At 36.7% G+C, this 14,043-nt stretch overlaps 1 non-coding gene and 1 pseudogene across 1 annotated transcript; both read right to left on the reverse strand.

Moving 5' to 3' along the window:
• Positions 1-3,213: 3,213 nt before the first annotated feature.
• Positions 3,214-13,542, reverse strand: LOC131797897 (uncharacterized; annotated as a pseudogene).
• Positions 10,672-10,744, reverse strand: Trnai-gau (transfer RNA isoleucine (anticodon GAU)). The gene has a single exon. It is a non-coding gene; the product is annotated as a tRNA-Ile (tRNA).
• Positions 13,543-14,043: the final 501 nt, after the last annotated feature.

A 14,043-nucleotide genomic window follows, 5' to 3' on the forward strand; every position in this document is an offset into this window, starting at 1 on the left:
ATTTACTCTTAGGTAAACATTTAATTAAAAGAGAAAAGAAATAAGCAAAGTAGGGCCACGACTTCTACAGAAATATGTAAATACGTAGCTCGTTATACTGAAAAGTTCCTGTGAAAGAAACAGATGCCTAAAACCCAGTTGATGCGGAGTTCTATCTTGATCTCGTACTATTGACAGCTCTGCTTCCTCGAAAAGGTAAAGGCAAAATTTATATAGATGGGCTTGCTTTAGTCTTATTCAGTTCAAAAATAAATATGAGCTCATGATCGCTTTCGTATACACAGCTTTTCTGAAAGCTTATCGAGAGCAAGAGTCTAGAAAATTCTACAAGATTAATTACATTTATCCTTTACAAATCAGCATTAATTAGCATGACGACCATGAAGCTTGGTATGAAAACAAGGGTGTTTTGTAACGTAGTCGTTTTAATTACTCTCTTGTATGGCTCTGAATCGTAGACTCCACATAGATCTCATATCAACCAATTAGATTTCTTTCACAACAGGTTGTCTCGGAAAATTTACGGTAACACTAATGAGGGCTGGATATCAAATGTGGTCCTTTTTCGACAAGTGTAAAATACGAGGGACTGAGAGGTTCCTAAAGCAATCACAGCTCCGCTGGGCTGGTCATGTCATTCGAATGGGTGACGAGAGAAACCCTTATGTTGTTATGCACAGCCGGCTTGACAGTGGACATATGGAAATGTTACGTTGGGCGAACGAAAGCTCTTTGAAATACGGAATCAATCTAAATAGGGAGAGGTACACGATTGGAATTTGATGACCCGTTTTGTTTGAGAGACAGCATTTGTAATTACGAGCCAAGAAAAGCAAAGAGGTACGTTTCAGCACTTTAGAAAAAGCCCAACATTCTCACAAGTATTGTCATTGCTAAACTTTTAACAGGAATAATTCATAATTTGGATCTTAAAGTGTAACATTTAAGGCGTTAGCTCTTTTCATACTAATTGTGATTATACAGGACAGTTATGGATTCAAATTAGTCCTACTCGTCTCCCAAGGGGATACAGCTCTATTCTTCTTGGAGCGTTCTATCACCCACCAAGTGCTAATGACTCTGCTTTTTTAGAGTATTTAGAGAGGTGTTGGTCATTTATCGAAACACGGTATTCCAACTGTGGCCTTTGTTTGTTTGCGGAATGTGCACGTAGAAATAATATGTAAGAAAGTCGCAGCGCGTCACTACTTTCTTAGGCAATTAAAGCGTGCGAAAGTCCCAACTAATGACCTTCTAAGTTTCTACACCACTTGCATACGCCCAGTTGCAGAGTATGCATGTCCAGTCTTTCATACCGCTCTACCGCAGTATCTCCGATCAGTTAGAACACCAGTAAGCACTAATGATTTATCCTATAGACAGGCTTTAGAAGTTTTTAACATACCTACCTTGCATGATAGGAGAGAGGTGATTGGTAAGTCAATGTTTCAAGAGATAAGTAATAACAACAATCACAAGCTTTATTCACTACTTCCGCCACCTTACCTTGGCACCTTGCGAACACGAAGAAATCGCAAGTTCCGAGTCCCGCGTTTTTTTTTTTATTGTAAGCCATTGCCGATAGCACGTCCTTGTACAACTCATATATATTAATTGATCTGATTTCGAATAATTGTAGTTGTATCTTAATTAATTTAGTGTTACATAATGATAAGCTTTATTATTGTTAACTTTCTTAACTTATCATTATATAATTTATAGTTCATAATTAATTTACGTTTTACATAAAGATTATCGTAATTCAGCCCTCGGGTTGCAAGGGTAATTTTAATAAAACTATATATCTATCTAATGATATACTAGATGGATAAGTATTCATCGTCTGCTTAATTGTCCCCGCATATAATTCATTTTTTTTTTTCAAAGAGGGGGCCTAGGGAACTTTCCCTTAACGCGGAAGGCCTGAGATTTAAGTGTATTTGGATACATGGGTATTTTACAAAGCAATAACCTCAAAATTCTTATAGGAACGTTTATTCTATATATCACCAGAATGGGCGTTTGAGCAAAAGTGGTCGGGGAAGCAAAGCAGGCCGAGTTTCCTTTGAAACTTTCGTTTATTTGACTCGAAATCGAAATGAAACTACTCAGGTATTTAGTCAAGTATGTCCAATTAGCTGTCTTGCGATCAATTTTGTTTGAAAATGTTGAGGCTTTATGGTCAAGGAAATTGAAACCTCATGATAACTCAAGCTAGCTGAACTGTTTAAGTCATTTTTTATTAATCAAGTTGTGTCGCATTTTGAATGCTAAATTTCTAATTAATGTATTTAAGTTTCAGTATAGTGTCCCGTTACGAAGGCCTTGTCAGGAAAACCAGGGGATTGTGTACTTATACTAAATTATTGATATCTCAATCAAGGCTTTTCGGAAACCTTGTCGTCTAAGCATATATTGGTTGTTTTAGTTCCTTTTGAACAATAGTTTCTGACATTCTCAGACCGAAATAAAAAGTTTATCATCCTCTTTCTTTTCAAAACCTGCTGTAGATACGAGTACTTAAGATTGCTTACAATATCATTTTGTTAAGTTAAGTTATAAAATGGACACATAAATCCAATAATTGTTTTGAAGGCATTATTCATGTTGTTGTTATTTTATAACTCGTCAACTCCATCCACGTCATCTTCATTCGTCTTGACATCTTGCACAAGATAATAGTCTTTCGACTCGTCAACTTTGTCAAAATCAAAGTATTCAACTTCCTGATGCATCAGCCTTTCCAGCCTTCCAACAAGTTCCTGGAAACTCGGCCTTTCATTTAAATCTTGTTTCCAACAGTCCAACATCAAAGAATAACTGAAAAGAGTAAAGAAATGAGGATTACTTGTTATAGGGGTCAACGACAAACGAAAGCCATTTAATCAAACTGACGACTTTTAGTCTCCTCTGATGCAGTATTGTGCATCTTGCACAAATGATATTTGACAATAAAACTCGTGCCATATACAAGAACCTCTTTTCTTACAAATAAAAAAAGCTACCCAGAGGTTAAAAAATTTAGCCTTCATAGTCAAAAACGCTGTTATCATTGTTTGTATTGGAATTGCGAGAACTCGTCGGTGTAATGGGAAAAACACACAAAGTTAATCAGCGAAGTTATTCTCCAAATGACAATGGTTGTATAGTTGCAAACAATCAAATGAAATGAAAAAATTAAATGGTACCAGCTTTGCTCGTGAATAGGGGATATACTTCTGTTTTCATATTCACTAATCTTATTAATGTCCGAAACTGAGTTTAATGCCGGCAAGCTACGTACACATGATCTGAACACAGTTCAGGTTTCTCCATCCGGTAACCAGTCTGTATCAATCTCATGAGCTCTTTATTTGTCAAGAGTGGATAAGGTGAGCCTCCTAAAAACAAATTAAGCACAATTAAAAGAATAAGTATATGCATGGTGAAACCTCGCTAAACGAGGTTACTTATTCTCCGTAAGGGGGTTTTGAGTACACACAACGTTTATGACCATCTCCAGTTCGGCGACACATTACTTTCTGAATTTAACATTGATGGGAGCGTAAACTAAAAAACCAAAGGAAATCGCAGTGATACTATAAGAAATATCAATGCAGGTATATGGGGATCATGGGGCCTACAGATGGATAAATGAAACTTGGATTTTTTTGACAGATAAAGTTATTTTGATATAATTACCAACAGTTGCAATTTCCCACAGAACAACTCTTTACGACCAGCTGAAAAGAATTATAGTGCATTCTGTTGATACTGATACTGTATGCTAACTTTTATATTCGTACTCTTAATAGGACTGACAGGAATCCAATTTGGTCTGCAATCATATGAGTGTGATTGTAAACCGAATCGGACGACGCGAAGTATTGTTACCTTTTAATCATAACCATTACAATTTCCAAAAAAAAAAAACATTTATTTGGAGTGGGTTTACAATACTAATTATCTAAATTAAAAAAAAATTCCCCATTTTGGAAATTCCCAGTACTGTGGGGTATGTGTTTGTTGATATGGTTATTGTGATAAATTCTGTAACGGGCGGATTTAACTAAGTGGAATCAATATAATTGGCTTCTTAACTGTTCGATTACAGGTGTCCAATCACAGCCAACTGTCCGATTATAGGTGTCCAATCACAGCCAACTGTCCGATTAAAACGCTTCAGAATAATGAGTGAAGGCAGCTAATGCACCAGTCACATTTGAGAAAATCTTAATGGTTGTGATTACCAATCCAGTCAATTACCACTTTTTGTTTCTCTCTTTGCATAGAAAATTATATTTGTTAATACCTTCCGTTTACATCAGCTTTTTACTGAAGTCTTGATCTATCTGTGCCACTTTTTGGGAATTTGTTAGGAATGATTTGGAGGGGAAATAAAGAAATATATATTCTTTAGGGTAAATATTAGTTACGTCTTCTCCTTTTGAGACAAATTCATGAGGTATTCGATAATTATTTGAATGTGCTTTTTAAAAATTATTACCACAGGGAAAATGGTAATTTTTAGTGAGTCCCTCAATTTTTTTAAATTCTGGTTGGATACTGCACCTGTTACGAAAAAAATGAAAAGTTACTAACACATCGCTTTTTGAAGTAAATATCTGTTCGTAAAGTGACTCAGGTGCCATCCATTTAACTGGCAGTTTCTTCTGCTTCTGCACCTCATATACCTCATGATACACTTCTCGCATCAAACCAAAGTCTGCAATCTTGAGCTTTTTACCGTGCCCGACAAGGACATTCCTTGCCGCAAGATCTCTATGAACGAGGCCTTTCTCGGAAAGATAAGTCTAAAGAATCAAAACAATTGAATAAAGGAACAATCACAATTTGCCATCAGGTGTATGAGGAAGGGAGTAATCTTCACCAAAAAGACTTCGATTTGAGACAATTTGAACAATCGGGATTGAATAGTATTAACTCTTGCAATGACCATACTTTGTAAAAACAGATTTTGCCTCTTTGTTAAATTATGGAAGACGCGGTGAACCAATGCTTATTGTGCTGGACTCAAGGTCCAGGGGCAGGTATCAAAACCTGGCTGGGTCATTCTAGCTCGCAACCTGGTAGGTTCACTACGTTTTTAGGCAAAATACTTTACTCGCAAAATGCCTCTTTCCATTCAGCTTTACCTGTGAGTACCGGTAGATTGTGAGTTTAACCCGACGAAACGCGGGGAGCTAACAAACTCTGCCATGGGGGAGTAATAAAATTGTAGCCGCTTCATGCTACAGAACTGGGAAAGGCTGCAAGGTGTTGTGCGCTACTGCTCCATTGCAAATTAACTACTAAGGCAACTGAGAGCATATATACGTCACCGTTTGGTGTACAATGTCAAATTTTCAGATTGAAATTTTGCTTATTCTGAATCACCATCTCTTCTATTTTTATTGTTCTCATTTTTACGTGTGTTATTCCTTATCCTTGTCAGACAATTTTTTTAGGTTTTGCCCTATTTAAAAGCATTTCCATTTGCTGCAAAACATGAAATTAGACTTAAAATACCGGGAGATATTCATACTGGTTACTTAGCATCGCAATTCTTTCAACATTTTTATTGCAGACCAGTTTCCCTTACCATGCCTCCTGCTATCTGCTATGCAAATGACAGAAGATCAGCTGGAATGAAGGACTCGCAATCAGTACTACACTCTTCATCTGTCTTGCCGGGCCTTTCGTCTGCCTCCTCTCCCACAGTTGGCAAAACGACCAGTGGTATTTTACAATCATCGATTCCAGGTTGACCTGGGCCATCATTAGGATAGAAAGCTTCTGGATTGAGTTCTGGTATTTCTCCCTTCCAGTCACTCTCAGTGTCGGTCTGCATTTAACATAGCGAACGTTTGTAAGCTTCAGATCTAACTGTCACCTCGGTATGCCTTGCGTAAATCAAAGTAGATACTTATAAAACAATATTTTGAGGAAAAGTTAGCATGGGGAGATGCTGCTACAAATCCCACCGCGAGACCAAGTAAAAAAGAAACAAATCTTCTGTTGCAATCTAAACAAAAATCCAAATACTGTTTACCTGATCCATGAATGAGCCAAACAGAGCAGTCCTAGATCCTTCGTAAAGATTGTTTTCTTTTGCTGTGCTGTCAGCCAAGCCGTTGATCTAAGCAAGGGACAGTTGTCGACATGAAATGATACTGTCAATGGTCCCAGTGAAAAGCAACAGTAAGTTAATATACAACTCCCTTAACTATCTCAGTAGATTCTCGCTAAGATCTTTTTTACTTTTCGTGCTTTTCAATAATTGTATATGATTAATTGTAGATACCACCAGGTTATTGGGATTATTTCAATGTAGTTAAATTTTTCATGCGTAGGCTTTCCTCTTTAAAATCCTAGGAGCATACTTACTTGTACATGATTAATGCGACCTTAAACAGGGTGACTTAACACTAAGCATGTGTCACCCAAATAATGTTTATGAAAATTACCTGAGCCCGCTTGCCTCGAAGCCAATGAAGCAAGTCACCGTGAGCCACGTACTCGATAACAAGGAAAAAAGGTTCGGTCGTGGTCCAACAGCCGAGGAAGCTTAAAACATTCCGATGTTTACCGACTTGCTTCATCAGGTCTATTTCATCCAGGAATTGCCTTCTCTGCTCTTCACCAGCGTTTTCTTTTTAACAAAAGATATATGCATTTATGATGATTTTGCAGCATGTAGTGCTATTTCCGGTCAGTACTTCGAAATTTTTATTATTAAAAGGCATTCTGGAAACCAAAAACCGATGCCGGAGTTTCCCTGATTTTGCTTTAAAAATTCATTGAAAAGGAAAAAAATTTGGACAGAGCTTAGAAACAAATGCCACTGTCCTCTGGAATTAAAGTAATTATTAGCAAATTAATAAAACTGCACCTCTGCTTCTGGCTATAATATCACGGAAATGTTTTGGCCGAAAAAAATTCTTTACTGGACTCGAGTTTAGGAGAGCACGACATAGACATCCGAGAGAAAAAGCTTCCGATAACTAGTGCGACAAAAAGAAAACTATTTAGACCACATCAAAGGACTAACGTTATTTCATGATATTCTTGACACTCCTGCCATTTTTTGTTGCTGAATAATAATAGATGATGATAAGGATAAAATGCTGATGATGACATCGTAGAGGATCATATTCATACTCACCATGCAGTTCTTTTACGGCCACAATCATTTCTCTCTTAGCCTTTCCAATAAAGTCATCACCGTTTTTTAAGTAATCCAATCCGTTCTTGAGCGTTGCCTTATGAACCTTCCCAAATGCTCCCTCACCTAGGTCCTCGACAAATTCTGTTCTTAATGGATGGATTTCGCACTGCTCCAAGACATGAACATCTCTGACCGTCCTTGATCAAAATAAAATGAGTTTTTTCAGTTTAGTTGCACCATAATCCTGAGTCTAAAAACATTTGCTTCAACCTCAATCATAAGGAAAAGCTGGTTTTATGATATTCATCATGGGAAAAAGTGATTATACCAACGATGGCAATCATGATAATAGTAGTTATGATGATAATGATGATAATTAAAATAGTAATGAAAACGATGACAAAACGTGTATTAAAAGGTATCGCCCAACAGACTCATGTTAGGAGTTCGAACTAACTTCAAATACTGTTCTCCTGGCTGGAGAAATAACGACGGGTGATAAAAATGAACAAGCTTTTTGGTCAGGAGGGATAAACTAAATATTTAACCTTGATTTACAGTAAAGTATGCGGCCAGAAATACCTTTTGTCTTGTTTTGAAGACCTCTTCCTGTAATAGTACCACACTCTTATGGTCAGTATAAGGGCAACCAAAACAACAACACCAGCAACAATCGGTGTGATTAGGCTCACCAGTTCTAAAGGCGGAGAATCTGTAAGAAAAGGACATCACTGTGATTGCAGCCTGCGAAAATTTCGTAAACGTTTTGCTTTCTATACAGCTTTAAAACCAGTTCACGAGGTGCTTCTCACTCAGCAGTGAACTAATTTAACTTGTTCTTCTCTACGCGAAAAATGTTTTCTTACTTTAATGTTTGAAAATTTTTTGTGGACCTGATCTCAACTGTGCTGGTTTGAAACTTTCTATAGAGCTGAACTCAACTTTGCTGGCTTGAAACTTTTTGTAGAGCTGATCTCGACCGTGCTGTCTAAGGCAAGATTTTCGGTTGGTGAAAAATTTCTGCTGTCAGGAGAGTCAAAGTTATTCAGCAAAGCGATTGCACAAAAAACTTAAAAAAACTGCCAATGTAAGAGCTTGTAATTTCCACTTTCAATACTCATGCTCTTGATTGCAAAAACTCATCTTTACCAAATATTATTTTAGACGAAAGGAGGCCATGAGTTTCAATTTCAATAAAATTGGTTAATTACTTTAAAATTGATGAGTTTTCAATACCTCTTAAATAGGATTCTCTACCTCCCTGCAGAGAGGTTAAGCCGTCTGTTGTTGCCGACTGCAAGGAAGACAGTTCTCCACCTCCTAGTTCATTCCAGGCCCTGGCCTGAAACTCATACGTCGTGGAGCAATTTAGTATAAGTTCCGTTTGCTTGGCTCCTTCATCTGTTACATTTACATTTATCCAAGTGTCATCATCATTTAGTCCTTTTTTCCTGTAGCTGATCGTGTAAAAGAGTATCGGGCAGCCAGTGGGTTTTGGTGAGGTCCACTCTAGTGTAATATTACATCCTGATACTTTCCGATCAAATATTTCAGGTGAACCAGGACGGTCTATCAATTTAATGAAGCAGAGCAAGGGTATAAAAAAACATAACGTTAGTTTCCTATAAACGACTGTTGCGTTACCGAGTTACTATAGACTTAAGATGTATACTGAATGATCACGACGAAAATCAAACCTAGGTTGGAAGACCTTCCGATGGGCGAAAGAAAAGAGGTTTGGATTGCTCTCATCCTTTCTTGCCTTCAAGGGATAGCAAAAAGAACAAAACAAAACGAAAAAACAAAACAAAACAAAAAACAAAACAAAACAAAAAACGAAAAAACAAAAATGCCTGATAAAGTTTACTGCTTTTGAAGGAATTGTACCTGCTCGATTTGTGAAGATCTCTACAATGTCGGATGGAAGACTGTATCCAAGTCTATTTTCTGCAATTACTCTCACTTGATACCTAGTATGAGTCTCCAGATGTGCAAACAGACATGTATTAGACTTAGCGATGGCATAGGATGTGCAATTAATCCAATCTTCTATGGGACCAGCCCTTGTTATCTGCGCTTAGTAGCCGATTACTGGATCTCCTAATGCCCCAGGAATTGGTGGACTCCACGTTACGTTGATGGAGTTACACTCTTCCAAAATTAGAGGATGTAAGGTTGGCTGATATGGAACATCTGAAGGAAGAAATAAGCTTTTCCACTTCAATTCATAGAATTGCTGTCCTTAATCTAATTAACCACGCCTAAGAGGTGCGTTGAGTAAACAAGAAGGACTTCAAAGGAAACCTCGAACTCGTCATTAATGGATACCAACCGCAACCTGAACCAAAATATATAGTAGGTTTCAACGTGACTACCATCTATTTTTTCATTCGCAGCTATCTAGTTTAAATCTATTTTTACCTTTACTGCTAAAATTTAGCTATCGTATAAGCTATGTATTGATATTGTCATTAACCTGCTAATAGCATTAATGGCGTGGCGTATTAAATTGAATGAGTAACATACAGGGCTGAAACCCAGGGGATCATAATCTAACAATGGTATTCAATAAAATTACACGTTTACTTCACCTTGTGCTGTTCTCACTTTCCAGGCTGCGCTATTTTCGCTTCGTCCCAGCGTGTTCCAAGCCGCAATGATGAATTCGTATTGTTTGCTGTATTGAAGCTGCAGTTGATAACTGGTAACCCCCGAGATGTTTATTTGGCTCCAGCTCTTTACAATAGATTGTACTACTCTGAAGTGAACGGAGTACATGAAAATATAGCAATTGTTATCTTCGGGGGCGCTCCAAGTTATAGTTACATTCCTTCCAGGAACTATTGAACCTTTGGATTCAATCTCCGGAGGGTCAGGTCGACCTATAAGCAATCAGAAAATTACTTCAAAAGAATCCTTGCATCCTAACTATAATTTTGTAGCTTACGGTTTTAAAAGAAAATTGCAAAATATTTTAATTTTTGACAATTTTATAATCTCTTGTTTTTGATCAAAGTCATGGCGGTTGATTAAAATTTTGTATGATGTATTATCTATCTACTTATGTGCATGTACGTATGTGTGTTTGTAGGACTGTATTTATGTGTCTATGTGTCTATTTATCTATCTATCTATTGATCTATCTATTTATCTTTCTGTCTATCTTTCTATCTGTCTCTCTATTTATCTATCTATCTATCTATCTATCTATTGATCTATCTATCTATCTATCTATCTATTTATCTTTCTATCTATCTTTCTATCTGTCTCTCTATTTATTTATCTAACAATCTATCTATCTGTCTATCCGTCAAATTCATAATCTCTTGTTTTTGATCAAAGCCATGGTGGTTGATTAAAGTTTTGTATCATGTATAGATCGTTTTCTGTCTAGTGATCTCATTTTAATTGGCCGCCATATTGGTGCACATACTTGCCTGTAAACATATGACCACGAATATAAGAGATCCTCGCAGCTATAAACACTACTTAACTAGTAGTTGAAATAAGACCTAAAAATATTCAGGCCCGTACGGGATTTGAACCCATAACCTCTGCGATATCAGTGCAGCGCTCTACCAACCGAGCTAACAAGCCAACTGGTAGTTTACTAGTTCAGTAGTGTTGATAGCTGCGAGGATCTCTTATATTCGTTTCTTCACCACAGTGCACATATGTGATTTTCATATATCTACAATCATTATTCATCACTTAGATGGTTTATTAGGACCCGACTTAATGACCAGCTCCCAGTTGGCTTGTCAGCTCAGTAGAGCGCTGTAGCGGTATCGCAGAGGTCATGAGTTCAAATACCGTACGGGCCTGAATTTTTTTCAGGTCTTATTTCAACTTATCTTCAACTACTATATGAATGTACGTATGTTTGTAGGAATGTATTTATCTATCAATCTTTTTATCTATCTATCTGTCTATCTATCTTTTTATCTATATATCTATCTGTCTATCTAACTATCTTTTTTCATCTATCTATCTATCTATCTATCTATCTATCAATCTATCCACATTTCTATCTATCTATCTATATATCTATGTATCTTTTTATCTATCTATCTATCTATCTATCTATCTATCTATCTATCTAACTATCTTTTTTCATCGATCCATCTATCTATCTATCAATCTATCCATCTATCCATCTTTCCATCTATCTATCTGTCTATCTATCTATCTATATGTCTATCTATCTATCTATATGTCTATCTATCTATCTAAATGTCTATCTATCTACCTATCTATCTATCCATCTATCTATCTGTCTATCTATCTATCTCTCTGCCTATCTATCTTTCTATTTCTTTATCTATTAATTTATCTCTCTATTTACTTATGTACCTTTACATTTATCTATTTATGTACCTTTCTATTTATCTATCTATCTATCTATCTATATATCTACCTATCTGACTATCTATCTTTCAATCTACTTGTCTATCTTTCTATCTATCCATCTATCTATTTATTATCTACCTTTCCATCTATCTATATATCTATCTATCTATCTTCTGTCCATCTTTCTATCTGTCTTTCTATGTATTTATTTTATCTATCAATCTATATATCTATCCGTCTATCTATCTATCTATTTGCCTATTTATGTATGTATGTATGTATGTATGTATGTATGTATGTATGCATGCATGCATGTATGTATGCATGCATGCATGCATGTATGTATGTATGTATGTATGTATGTATGTATGTATGTATGTATGTATCTATCTATCTATCTATCTAACTATCTGTCTATCTATATGTCCATCTATTCATCCATCCATTCATCTATTCGTCTTTCTGTCCATCCGGCCATTACATAAACGAACAAGACAGTTAGGTTTTTACAGTTTTTGTCATATGCCAAGAGAGAAATTATCACCTACCGAAACTAATGGGAGCTGTATCGTTCGTCCACTCACTAAATCCCTTCTTATTAGCAGCTCTAAGGCGAACATCGATGCGGGTGTCATTCTTATCGATTAGCAAACCATGGAATGAACATGTGTCATTCGGCCGGAGGTTACTACAGTTACGCCAGTTACCACCTTGCTTTCTCATCTGAACTTGGAAATCCGACACTGAACCTCCGCCAGAATCAAGAGACGATGGCCCCCAACTTACTTCCACTTCCCCGCATTCCTTTGGTTCAACTTTTGTAATCGATGGTTTAAAAGGTACTCCTATAAACGTATTTAAGAAACGTTAATTTTTTTGCCTTCGTCGAACTCTCATGATATCATTTTCAAAGGGATAGTAAAATCAGTTATTAACGGCACTTTTAAGTAGAACGGTGAGTTTGCTGTATGGCTCGCAAGTATGGCTTCGGATTGAAAAGTCCGTTTTAGAGGGCGTGCTTTGTATTCTTGGAATAAGCCGATTTAATCTTGCCTCTCACCAAGCAGAAGTATTGAAAAGTGTACCAGAAAATCTGCTGAAACGATGGGAGTAACCTGGGAGAGTAAAAGAATATTTCGTACTGCGTTAGAGATCCGGAAAAGCTCTGGTGATACTTATGGTTCTTGGATATCATTATCTTAAGAACAAAACACATTAAAAAAAACAACAACAACACAGAATCATTACCACGTTCCGTTCGTATGGACTCCAGAGACTTTTCACTGTAATGGTTATGTCCCTGTTGATTCCAGGCAATAACCATGATGTCGTAATTTTTGCTGCAATTTAACCAGAGACGATACCCGCTCACGTTTGACCTTTTCAAGTTGATCATATTCCACCCACTCCTTTTGTCTCTGTAGTGAATTGTATATCGTGTTATCGGGCAGCCGTTGGAGAAGGAAGCATTCCACGAAAGTTTAGCACTGCATCCAAAGGGAACCGCGTTTACAAGAAACGGACCTGGAACACCTGCAATGCAAAAACCACAGTTACTGCATTATCATCATTTTCATTGCTAATGATAATTTTCTCGTATTTTAACTGATCTTACTACTATCTTTGCAGTATGCTAACTTTACATTCTTCACTCCAAATGTGGACCAATCTCGTTTCTTGTGGATTTATTTAAACTAAAATAAGCCACCAACCGAAAGAATAGACTTTCCACTCACCATTACCATTTGTATATCCAAGTGAAAAAAATTAAATGTGATTCCTTAGCTTACCTGATGTAGTTATCAAAACTTCTTTGGCCCAATGACTAACTGATGATGAGCCATCGGAATATTTAGCGCGGATATTGAATTCATAGACTGTGTTTATCTGAAGTCCGATAAATGTGTATGACATTACTTCCCTTGGGAAACTATAGTTCCATCTCGACTTTCCGCTTGCTGATCTAAGTGTAAGTTCATAACCAAAGATAGAATTGACTCCAGGCCCTGTTATGGGTGGAGCACTCCACTCAACTGTTATTGCACTTCCACAGTCGGTTGATTTCGAACTCAGAATTTTTGGAGGCGATAGTATTATATATTCCACTGAAGAATAAATTATACAAAACATTTTTGGTGGCTGATTGGCTAAAATAATATGGGTATGGTTAAACGTACTAAAAAGTTAGCGGATGGATGGATTGAGTGATGGATGAAAAAGGGGAGAAAAGATGAAAAATCAATATTTGACCTTATTTATTACCTTTACAAACAAGATATTTCAGGAACATTTGTCCTGTCCTTCAGAAAAGCTTTTTTGAGAAAAACTTGATCTTAAGATATTGCTTCGGATGCTATAGATTTCCCTATAGGTTTAGTCATAAAAGAGATATGGAGGAACTTTTAAAAATGTGGGGAAATAATTCAGAACTCCAAAATAGATTTGAATATGAACGAAATTTCAAAACATCTAACGAAGTTTCAGAAGATCTTTGGTCGGTGCCACACCGTTTCATACAAGAACACTCACCCATGGAAATGTCTTTT

This window comes from Pocillopora verrucosa, chromosome 14, assembly GCF_036669915.1.
Source record: "Pocillopora verrucosa isolate sample1 chromosome 14, ASM3666991v2, whole genome shotgun sequence".
NCBI classification, from domain to species: Eukaryota; Metazoa; Cnidaria; class Anthozoa; order Scleractinia; family Pocilloporidae; genus Pocillopora; species Pocillopora verrucosa.